Below are 12,139 nucleotides of genomic sequence, written 5' to 3'. Positions count from 1 at the left end.
AGCTACAAAGGACCACATGTAGTGTGATTTCATTTGGAGGATTGGAGGGTGACAGCTAAGGGGTCCAGGAGTTCTTTTTGGAGTGATGAAAATGTTCTAAAATTGTGGTTTTTGTCATACAACTCTGTGAATATGCTGTAAGTCATTGATTTATACACTTTAGAAGGGTGAACTGCATGGCATGTGAATTATATCTCAATAAAGGAAATTTTTTAAAAAAAATTTCTATACACTAACAATGAATTATCAGAAAAGAAATAAAGAAAACAATCCCATATCCAATAGCATCAAAAAGAATAAAATGCTTAGAAATAAATTTAACCAAGGAGGTGAAAGGTCTGTATACCAAAAACGATGCCACTGATGAAGTAAATTGAAGAAGGTGCAAATAAATAGAAAGCTATCCTGTGCTGATGGATTGGAAGAATTAATACTGTTAAAATGTCCACACTACCCAAAGTAATCTATAGATTCAATGCAATCTCTATCAAGATTCCAATGGCATTTTTTACAGAAATAGAAAAAACATCCTAAAATGTGTATGAAACCACAAAACACACTGAATAGCCAAAGCAATCCTGAAAAAGAACAGCAAAGACAGAGGCATCACATGTCCTTATTTCAAACTATATTACAAAGCTATAGTAATCAAAACAGTACAATACTAGGTAAAAACAGACACACAGACCAATGGAACACAATCAAGATCCCAGAGATCATGCATTTACAATCAGCTAATTTTTGATAAGGCATTTAAGAAACCTCAATGGAGAAAAGATAGTCTCTTCAATAAGTGGTTCTGGGAAAACTGGATATTCACATGCAAAAGAATGAAACTGGACCCCTGTCTTACAGCACTCACAGAAATTAACTCAAAATGGATTAAAGACTTAAATGTAAGTTCTGAAATGACTAAACTCCTAGAAGAAAACATAGGGAAAAAGCTCCTTGACCTTGGTCTTGGCAATGATTTTCTGGATATGACACCCAAAGTACAAGCAACAGAAGTAAAAAACAAGTGGGACTACATCAGCAAAAGAAAGTATTAATAAAATGAAAAGGCAACCTATGGAATGGGAGAAAATATTTCTAAACCACATATCTGATAAAGGGTTACTATCCAAAATATATGGAACTCATACAATTCAACGACAAAAAAACAAACATTCCAGTTTAAAAAGGGGCAAAGGACTTGAATAGACATTTTTCCAAAAGAAGATACTCAACAAATACTTGAAAAGGTGCATAACATTACAAATCACCAGGGAAATGCAAATCAAAATCACAATGAGATATCATCTCTCACCTGTTACACTGGCTATTATAAAAAAAAAAAACAAGATAAGTACTGAAGAGGATATGGAGTAAAGGGAACCTTGTACACTGTTAGTAGGAATGTAAATTGGTGCAGTCACTATGGAAAACAGTATGGAGGTTCTTCAAAATATTAAAAATAGAACTACCATATGATCCAGTAATTCCACTTCTAGGTATATTTGAAATCACTGTCTTGAAGAGGTATCTGCACCCCTATGTTCATTGCAGCATTATTTACAATAGCCAAGACATGGAAACAACCTAAGTGTCCATCAACGGATGAACGAATAAAATATATATATATATTCACATACATATATTTGTATGTATACATATACTGTGTTTACCTTGTGCCCAGCTCTGTGCTAGATATTTTACATATATTTTTGCATTTAATCCTCAGCAACCCTATGACCTAGCTGCTTTATTTTTCTCCATTGTCTTCATGAGGAAAGTGGGGCTTAGATAAGCAGCTTAGCCCAAAGTCACACAATGAGTTAGTGACTGAAGTGGGACTTGAACCCAGGTCAGCTTTGTGCAAGAGCCCATGTTTTTCTCTTAAGCTTTACGACCTAGTGCATGCCTCCCTCTAAGAGAATGGTTAGAAGTTAGGGTTTTTTCTTTTTAAAATCTAGGATAACTATTTCAAGGATTTTGGGTGTCACACAGCAGCTTTTTACAGAGTCCCTCCTCTTGTCTCTTTGGGTCAAAGCCATACTGATTAAATGGAAGGGTATAATGACAACTTGTTCCTTCTGTGATTCTCCTCATCTCCTCAACCTTATGTTCTTGGTGCTCTAATTTTAACAAGCCATTGAAATTGTTTAAAATCAGTTTATTATTTAACTTTAGTATAAATCCTAGAAAACAAGAATTTTATAGTGTTAAAAAAGAGACAACAGATCCAAAATGGAGCCACTTGTGCTAACCCTGTCACCAAACCGAGACTTAATACCTAAGTTAATTGCAGTTTCAGCCTCCCCCAGGAATGGAATCTTAAACCAGTCAGTCCAGAATTAACGTGGTCAGCACTAGGGAGGTAATCTCTTTGGTAGACCCCTACCAGCCCCCAAAGAAAGATGACCTTGCCACAAACAATCAGCTCCTTTGCCAGTATAACTTCCGTGTCCCACCCCCTTCTGCCTATAACAGTCTTTCATTTTGTACAGCTCTTCAGAGCTCCTTTCTATTTGCTAGATGGGAGGCTGCCCAATTCATGACTCATTGAATAAAGCCAGTCAGATCTTTAAAATCTACTCATTTGATTTTGTTTTTTTTTTTAAAGATTGGCACCTGAACTAACATCTGTTACCAATCTTCTTTTTTTCTTCTTCTTCTCCCCAAAGACCCCCAGTGCATGGTTATATATTCTAGTTATGAATGCCTCTAGTTGTGCTATGTGGAATGCTGCCTCAACATCGTTTGATGAGTGGGGCCATGTCTGCACCCAGGATCCAAACTGGTGAAACCCTGGGCGCTGGAAGCAGAGTGCATGAACTTAACCCTCGGCCACAGGGCCAGCACTATTGTTAACAATAGTGAAAGGAGCAGTAGAGTAGAAACAACACCAAAAGTAGAATCTGAAAACCTGATTTCTAGTCCTAATTCTTCCCCTTTGTAGCTATATGTTCTTGGTGAAGCCTTTTCAACTGTTTTTTTCTTTCTGAGGAAGATTCACCCTGAGCTAACATCTGTTGCCAATTTTCCTCTTTTTGCTTGAGGAAGGTTCACCCTGAACTATCCATGCCAATCTTCCTCTATTTTGTATGTGGGTCTCCACCACAGTATGGCTGCAGACAAGTCATGTAGGCCTGTGCCCAGAAACCAAACCCGGGCTGCCGAAGAGGACCATGCTGAACTTAACCTCTAGCTGTGGGGATGGCCCCCTTTTAACCTTTTTTAAGGTGTCTATTTTCTTTAAATTGTCAGTAACAGTTTCCCCCATGCCTCCCCTCATAGAACATGTGGAAGGTTAAACCAATCAGCTTAGTCAGTAATTCAGTAAAACCAAAACAAAACAACACCAAACACCTGTATCCTGAATTCTCTCACTTTTAAGTCAGTTTCTAGGAACACCCTCAGATCACCATGTAAGAATATTTTAAGAATTTCATTGTGGGGCTGGCCCAGGGGCACAGCAGTTAAGTGTGCACATTCTGCTTCAGTGGCCCAGGGTTCACTGGTTCGGATCCTGGGTGTGGACATGGCACCACTTGGCAAGCCATGCTGTGGTAGGTGTCCCACATATAAAGGAGAGGAAGATGGGCATGGATGTTAGCTCAGGGCCAGTCTTCCTTGGCAAAAAGAGGAGGATTGGTGGCAGATGTTAGCTCAGGGCTAATCTTCCTCAAAAAAAAAAAAAAAAAAAAAGAATTTCATTGATTTATCTCTGGAAAATTAAGCCCAACTGATCTCTCTCTTTTTGGTTTGCAGGTTTTGATTTTTGAATAAAGATGGTTTTTCTTTAAATATCAGCAAGTGTAACAATCTCTTTTTGTAAAAAGTAGATGTTTAAGACATACTCAGAGGGCAATGACTCTTGAATACCTTTCCCTCCCTTTCAGTTCATGAATTACAATAATGACAGTTAAGTAGGTGTATATTCATTAGTTGTTATGAAAGCTGATTTTCCCACCACCGCACATTTTAAGAAGCAATGAATAATATTTTCCTTCCTCAGTCCTCCCCACATTTCTTTATTTTCTGGTTCTAAATAGTATCCATGTTTCTTGCAGCAGCAGATTATAGGTGGAATCACTTTGACCTTGGCCAGAGCAAACTGAAGATTAGTGAAATAGAGCTGACCCCCAGCTTCTGGATGCCAAAGCCAGCACACCACTCACAACAATCACCTTTCCCCTTTGGGCCTTTTGCCCCTGGGTCTCAATTCTTTCCTCCTGATTTTGACTTTCTCCTACTTCTGATGGGCAGGGAGAATTCCTTTGTATCTTGGCCTGGAAATCGGGATTTGGTGGAGATTGGTGTGGATGCAGTAGCTATGAGTGATTACGTCATCCACGGAGAGCCACTAAATATAAAAGAGAAGAATGCCCTCAATAGGACAATGCCCTACACAAAAGCTCTCATTTATCATGTCTACTTTAATGTCTTGCCTCAAATAATTTTCTTGTTGGTATTTGAAAGGTTTTCATTGGCTAAATATATAATTATACACGTAAATAAAGTCTGGCATTTACCATAAAATCAAAAGGCTTAAGGTCCTTGAAAAGAATGAGAGGATATATCTGATCTCAGAGTGGAAGGTCTTCTTAAACATGTCACCGAAGGCAGAAAACATAAAGAAAAAACATATATATCATAAATATATATTTTTATATATTACATTATATATTAAATATATATTTATATGTAATATATATTATTTATATATATAAATATATACTTTTTGAAAGACAAAAAACAAAATAAGGAAAAAAAAGACGGTAATCCATATGACATATAATCAATATTCTTAATATAGAAGTAGACTATATACCAATAAGCAAATGTAAATAATCCAATAATTGTCCAAGGAACATGTTGAGTATTATGGTTCCAAAGGAAATTTTTTTAAAAGGAGGGAATGTATTATTATTTAGCTATTATAATTAAAATGTAATTAGTAACTAAAATGGAATTTTTGGAGGAAAACAGGTAAAGATAAGGAGGAGAGAGAGACTGCAGACTATTTCTTGTTGGATTTCAAATTAATGGAGCTGATGGTCCAACTAGACTAAACTGTGTGGATTCCACTCTCAGTGGCCTTACTTACTTCTCAAGTTAATGCTATTATAATAGAAAATCCACAAGCAAACAAGTCAAAGTGAACTGGAGCTGAAGCAATGTGTAATCTGACTTATACCCTAAGGAAAATCTGGGGATGAGTTTGGGAGAGATCTGGGACATAGATTATAATATGAAATTACAAGGGAATGGTCTTGGATTGTCAGCAAAACCTAAGAAATTTCTTGGGAGCTGCAGTCCTATTAATTCTCCTGCTAATGGAGATGTGGTTAGTGCATTTAATGAATGCTTTGTGAATTCATATTACCTCACCTGTTATACTGAACAGTCAGTGTGCTTGGATGGACTCAAGGACTTGGCAGCTATTGAGGGAATTCTGAAGTGGTGGCTCTTCTAAACTAGCTTAAGATTTTAGCAACGATATCAGCCTGAAACTTGGATTCATTTTCCTGTATTTTTCTTTTCTTTTTTACTGCCACCAAGAAGTGTTGAGCCCTCCCAAAGGAGTTAGTAAAAGATAGAATAGAGATTTAGCAGAACGTATGAGAAGATATTATTGCAAACTAGTAGTAAAGAAATGCAATTTTAAATAATAGCTCTTCAGCAAACAAATTGTCAAAGATATATTTTTTTTCTGCTTTATCTCCCCAAACCGCCCCCTATACACGGTTGTCTATCTTAGTTGCAGGTCCTTCTAGTTGTGGGATGTGGGACGCCGCCTCAACGTGGCCTGATGAGGGTGCCATGTCCGCTCCCAGGATCCAAACCCTGGGCCGCCGCAGCGGAGCGCGAACTTAAGCACTCGGCCACGGAGCCCGCCCCCAAAGATATTTTTTAATGATACTATTAGTTGCCTACCAAGATCTATCCCACCTCAACTTCTTGCTTACTGGCAGAATCCCAGAATTTACTCTAGGGTAAAATCAAGATTGGTTTAAGGCTTAGCTATATACTCTTCCTGGTAGTCTCATTCTCCTTATCGGTGGCTGGTTTAAGAGAGGACATATCACTCATTTCCAGCCAATGGGACCTGAGGGATGTCTGCTATTGGGCTTCTGGGAAGGATTTCCTCATCCTATGAAGGAGACACCAGAAGATATGATCCATTTTTTATGGTCTTGCTGAGAGGTTCAGCCAAGAAGTGCTGCAGCTATCTTGTAATCCTGAGGGGAGTTAGCCTGAGGACAAAGTATGGAGAAGAAGAATGACATTACTAAGCCATTGAGTCAAGCAGTCTTGAAAACTGCTCTATCATTGGTCTTTTGTTAAATGAGATATTTTTCCTTATTAACCAGTCTCCAGTGGGGTTTTCTGTTCCTTTTAACTAATGCTATCTGATGCACCATATGTATGTGAGAACTTTATTTCACTGCTGATGGAAAATCAATTGGCTTATATTTTCAGACAGAAATTTGATGAAACATATAAAAAGATTTTGATCTAGCAAAGCCACTTTAGTAAGTAATTTTTATAATTATATTAGCTTCAAGTTTATGTATTGTAATAGTGCTTATAATAATGAAAAATGGTAAAAACTAAATTTCCAATAATAAGAGACAAGGATTAAGTTGTTTTAGAATGTTCGAATGATGCCATACTCCTTTTCGCCAAATTAAAAATTATTTAAAAATCAAGTAACTCTTTGTTTATGCCTATGACTGTATGTGCATGTAAGAAAATCTATTACCATGTAGAAAACATGGTTTTAGTTGATCGTGAATATTCTTTCCGTTTATTTATTCATCAAACAACTTTTGAGTGTCAACAATGTGCTAGGCATTCTACTAGATGCTGGAGATACAGTGGGTGAATGAAAACTAAGTCACTGGATTCATAGAGATTACATTCTAGAGAGGAAGACAATAACCAATTAGACAAAGAAATAAAGAAAGTGGTTTTGGTTTCCTAACAAAGGAAAAAGATAGGGTTGTGTGATGGAGAGTGAATGGGTTCATGGTTGAGGGTGACCTTAGATAGGGTTGTCAAGATGGGACATGATGAATGAGAAGAGCTGCCCATACAAAAAGTGAGGAGAATAGTGATCAAGGAGGTGGAATAGCAAAAACAAAAATCGTAACGTGGAAAAGAACTCAGCTTGCTATACAAGCAGAAATGATGCCTGTGTGGTTGATGTAGAGTGATGGAAGAGGAGAGTAATACCAAATTGAGTTGGAGAGGTAAACGGGATCCCATTCATGTGCAAAGACTTATAAAGCACATAGGAGTTGTGATTTTATTCCAAGAGCCATAGGAAGCCATTGAATTTTTTTTAAACAGAGAGGACATGATGCTACTATTCCTTCCTTCCTTCTTCCCTTTCTCTCTCTCCTCCTTCCTTCCTTTCTCCCTTTCTTTTTCCTTTGTTCCCTTTCTTTCTTATTTTCTAGAATGCACATAAGATTTTTAAAAAATCTTAAGAAAAAAACTGCTGCTACTTGAATGATATATTGCAAATTGACAGAATTGGGAGCTCTATTACACATGATGACATGAATATTAGTAAACCGTGATTAATACCAAATAGGGAATTGGCAATGCAAAGAGAGAAGTAGACATTCATATTTGGCAAGTAATTTCTTTACTTAATGTTCCCTCTGAAAATATTTTCTGACATATTTAGGTCTCAGATGATTGAAAATGGACATCTGGATTGTGTCAAGTTTCCACTTAGAGTCAAATGTGATTGTGGTCCTTGTGCAGTGGGAATGAAGGAGAACAACATCCAGATGAGGATGTCTTGGGAGCTCAGTGGAGTCTGTATGGGTGTTGCTTATCCTTTTAATGCAAGAGAACCCAGAAATAAGTGGTCTTAAAAAGGATCCCCTCAGGGCAGGTGTAGTTGCTCCAGGGTCTTTCCTTCCGCTAATCATCTGATTGTAGAAGATGGAAATCTGCATTTGAAATTAGATGTAAACCGTATGCATATTTTGGAGGCCTGTGAGATGCTCAGCATTGCTCTATCCGTTCCTACCTTGTCACCTTCTTATGCTGCTCTTTCTGCCTATATTACCCTTTCTCCCCTAAATTGTACCTAGTCCCAGGTTAAGAAGTACTACTGTAAGCAGTCATCTGTTTACAAATTCTAGTCTTGGACCAAAGACAAAAATCTTTATATTCGTCTTCCAAATATATAACCCTTCCCACCCAGACTGAGAACTGGGACATGCATGACCACTATATTGCCAATGTCAGTTGTAAACTCAGGATGGAAAGATCAGACACGTGCTCCTCAGGTAGATCAAATGGGGTTTAATTATCTAAAGGAAATCATAGTCATGATACACATCACAGAGGTCAGCAACATTATTCAGGACAGATGGAGGTTCTGGCTTCTGAAATCCTCACCACTGGGTGCATAGTTACAGGTGATAACATCTGAGTAAGGGTCGAATCAGACCTTCTGGCAACTTAATGGTCTTTCTTTTTACATCTAGACTTAAATACACAGACTGGGTCAGTTCTCTAAGTAGACTGGCCTGGGTGTGTGCTGGGACCATTCTTCAGAGCTAGGAGCACCTCCTTAAACTCAGCTTTATACTGTAGAGACAAATGAAGACAAACCAAATGAGAACAAGCAAATGTTATTTATTCAGAGCTTGCTATAGGAAAGAAGTCAACCATCATCACCTGAGTTATGGCAGAGACTCAAAGGCAGGCAGAGGAGTGAAAAAAAGAGCAGGCTTCAGGTAAGCCCTGATTGGAGCCTTTTGGCATGGGGAAGCGGTGGGCAGCTTGGGGACAAAAATCAGGAAAGCTGTCAGTTATTAATCAAGTCCTGCCCATTTGAGGTTGATTGTTGTAGGTGTTATTGTTTGGCTTCCTGGAACATCACTCGAGATAGCAGTCTCAATTCCTGCAAGTTGGACTTATAGCAGACCAGCTTCCTGGGCTGGTTGATTTCCTGGGCAGGATGTCGTGGGTTGTAGATCAGACTTCTATTTTTATATATGATCTGGTCATTGTTATTTGTATATTCAGTCTCTCAATACAACACACAATATGGTTATAGGAGGCAGTACAGTACAGTAAACTTAAGCATGAATAGTCCCCATTCATCACTCTTGGTCTCTCCAGACTACTGCATCCTGATCCAAGTATACTCTTAAACAGCACTGCAGAGCCAGAATAGGGCTTACTTTCCCAGAAGCCTTTGGGAGTCATGCTAACAAACACTTAGATCAGCTATAAAGCATATCCTGCAATTGGAAGAGTAACATGGGCAAGAAATAGAAGGCAAAGAGAAGTGATGACTGATTTTTCTCCCAAACCAGCTTCATGGCCATCATGTCTTATCCATAAACCTTAATGCAACTACTGTGTGGGTCTTTGAAACTGCTTTCCACTACTCTTTGTTGGATTTAGGCATTAGGACTGTGTCATCCAGACAAAGCTATTTATGGAGTTGTAGTGGTAAGTTGGGCAACTTGTTGAGGGACTTGATGATGATATATCCTGACAGTCAAATTGCCCATGGATAGCATGGCACACACAGGTGCTCAGAGACTCATTCTGGGAATTGTGTAGGTCCTGTTATACTCCTGGCGTGGGAGGTTAGACTAGAAGGAAGCAAATGACACTAAAAAGTAAATGAAACAATCTTTCTTCCTCGGGTTTTGTTTGCATAGGAAGAGAGATTGATTGTCAACTACTGAACTGATTCTTATACATACATTTTAAAATGTAGCGCTTGGATGGCTCACAACAAAGAGCAGTAAGTAACAATAATGAAACTTTGGCAGTGCTTTCTAAGCATTCATTGGAAACATTTCTGCTTGCATTACCAGAGGCCTACTGCTTAAACCCCCCAAGCCCCCCCACCCCGCCGACTCCCAGCTGTCTGAGATGTGTGAATCCCATGTCTCAAATAATTTCAAATGAGATTGAAGAACGAACTAATTTCAACTCAGTCCAATCAAATAAGCATTTGTTGATGGCATACATTGTTCTTAGCACTGTCATTTTACATAATGTCAAAAGGTGACATTTCATTCCTAATCTTGAAAAATGGGGAAGTACAGGTTAATGAATATGTTGGAAAAGATTTATAGGAACCACTAGTACAATTAAAAATAGAATGTAAACTTCTTTTAAATCAATGGAAAATATAATAGCAAATAAAGCATAGTCCACAGAGTAGACAGAAATAGAAGGAAAGCAAGAAAACATTGAAAAGAAAGAAAAAAGATAAGGTAACTAGATAAAAAATAAGTTATGACAACCAAATAAAATGGTTTAAATTCCCTTTTGAAAAGCAAAGATTGACTACATTCTGTCTATAAATGAACCCCATCCTAAATAATGCCAGATGGCTAAACATAAAAAGATAAGCGAAGGTGCGCCAGGAGAACACAAATAACCAAAGAGTGGCTATTGCAATATTAATATCAAACAAGTACAATTCAAAGTCAAAAGGAGTAAAATGGAACAAAGGACAATTTTACACAGGTGAAAAGAGCAATCAAAACGTCCTCTTTTAGCGAAGATGATCAGAACTAGGTTCGTTGGAGAGTATCAACTAGCAGACTCTTTTCCAGCCCTTCTCTTCTACTTATGTCAGTCATAAGAGGCCACCTGACACCCTTCACCTCTTCTTCCCAATCCATTTTCTGCTCATTAGGGATACTTTTTGTTCCTCAAGATGTGCTTTGTCATCTTTAGGAAGTTTTAAAGAAATAGTACTTCCTGAAATATCACTTATTTTAGTTTTCTATTGCTACATAACAAATTACCACAAATGTAATGGCTTAAAACCACACTCATTTATTAGTTCACCGTTCTGTAGGTCAGAAGTCTGGGCAGGCTTCACCGGGTTCTCTGATTAGGGTCTCACAAGGCCATGATCAAGGTGTTAGCTGGACTAGGCTCTTATCTGGAGTCTCTGGGGAAAAAATCACTTCCAAGCTCATTCTGGTTGTTGGTAGAATTCATTTCCTTGCAATTGTAGGACGGAGGTCTCCATTTTCCTGCTAGCTCTCAGCTGTAGATCACTCTTACAGCTCCTACAGGCCACTCTCCCACCCCTCACATGGTCTCTCTATCTGCAAAGCTAGCAATGATACCCCAAATCCTTGTGTTTCAGATCTCTCTGACTTTCACTTCTGCCACCATCCAGAGAAAACCTTCTGCTTTCAAAGGGCTCATGTGATTAGATTAGGTCTACCCAGATAATCTCCCTTTTGATTAACTCAAAGTCAACTGATTAGTACTCTTACTTTCATCTGCAAAATCCCATTTGTCATGTAACATAACATAATCACAGGTGTGATATTGCATTCATCATAGTCACACTCCCTCTGATTAGGGCAGGAAATCTTGGTGAGGGGCATGGATTTTAGGTTTCTGCCTACCACATCACTCTTCAGCTTCTCTCAACTTGCTGCCATGTGAATCCTGAAGGTTCAGCAGCCTTTACAAGTATTTTGGAGTCTCTCTCAATTTTACCAAAATTTGAATTTTTGTTTTCCACATTTCTTTTAGCTTTCAGAAGTTTTTCATGATGAGAGGGGGAAACTGCTGATTAATGCATCCATGTTCACATTGAAAGTTTCTCTGACCATTTTTGATAGTGATTTATCCCTTGATCAGATTGTTTTATAATTCCAGGACTGTTTCTTTAGAATTTCCATTCAGAGTTGTCTCAGTGCTGCATCTAATAATTCAAACATGTGAGTTGGGGAGCGGCGGGGGACCTACATCTGTTCTTTGTTGTTTTTGCTCATCCTAGCTTATTTCCTTCTATATTTGCCAATAGTTTTTGTGAGCTCACGTTTGTTGAATTTAACCTGGGGCAATCCTGAGTGTCTAAACTGGGGATATTTTGCTTCAGAGAGGATTTGTATTTTCACAGACCCCTTCAATGTTTGCTTCAAAGGCCCCTGGCTTAATGGAGGAGACTTGATGTTAGCTCCCCAACCTTGCCAGCAGTCCAAAGCTTAGTCTCCAGGTGGTAGTTCTGATCCTAGTACTAGCCTCGAGGCATACATATATTTCAAATTGTTTATTTCTCCCTGATCCGGTTTCAGTTCACCTGTTTTCCGTTTCTCCCTTCTGCCTTCCCTCTCTACCTTTCTTCCTTCCT

The sequence above is a fragment of the Equus quagga genome, chromosome 6 (assembly GCF_021613505.1).
Source record: "Equus quagga isolate Etosha38 chromosome 6, UCLA_HA_Equagga_1.0, whole genome shotgun sequence".
Taxonomy (NCBI): Eukaryota; Metazoa; Chordata; class Mammalia; order Perissodactyla; family Equidae; genus Equus; species Equus quagga.
Note: the sequence above shows the minus strand (reverse complement) of the source record.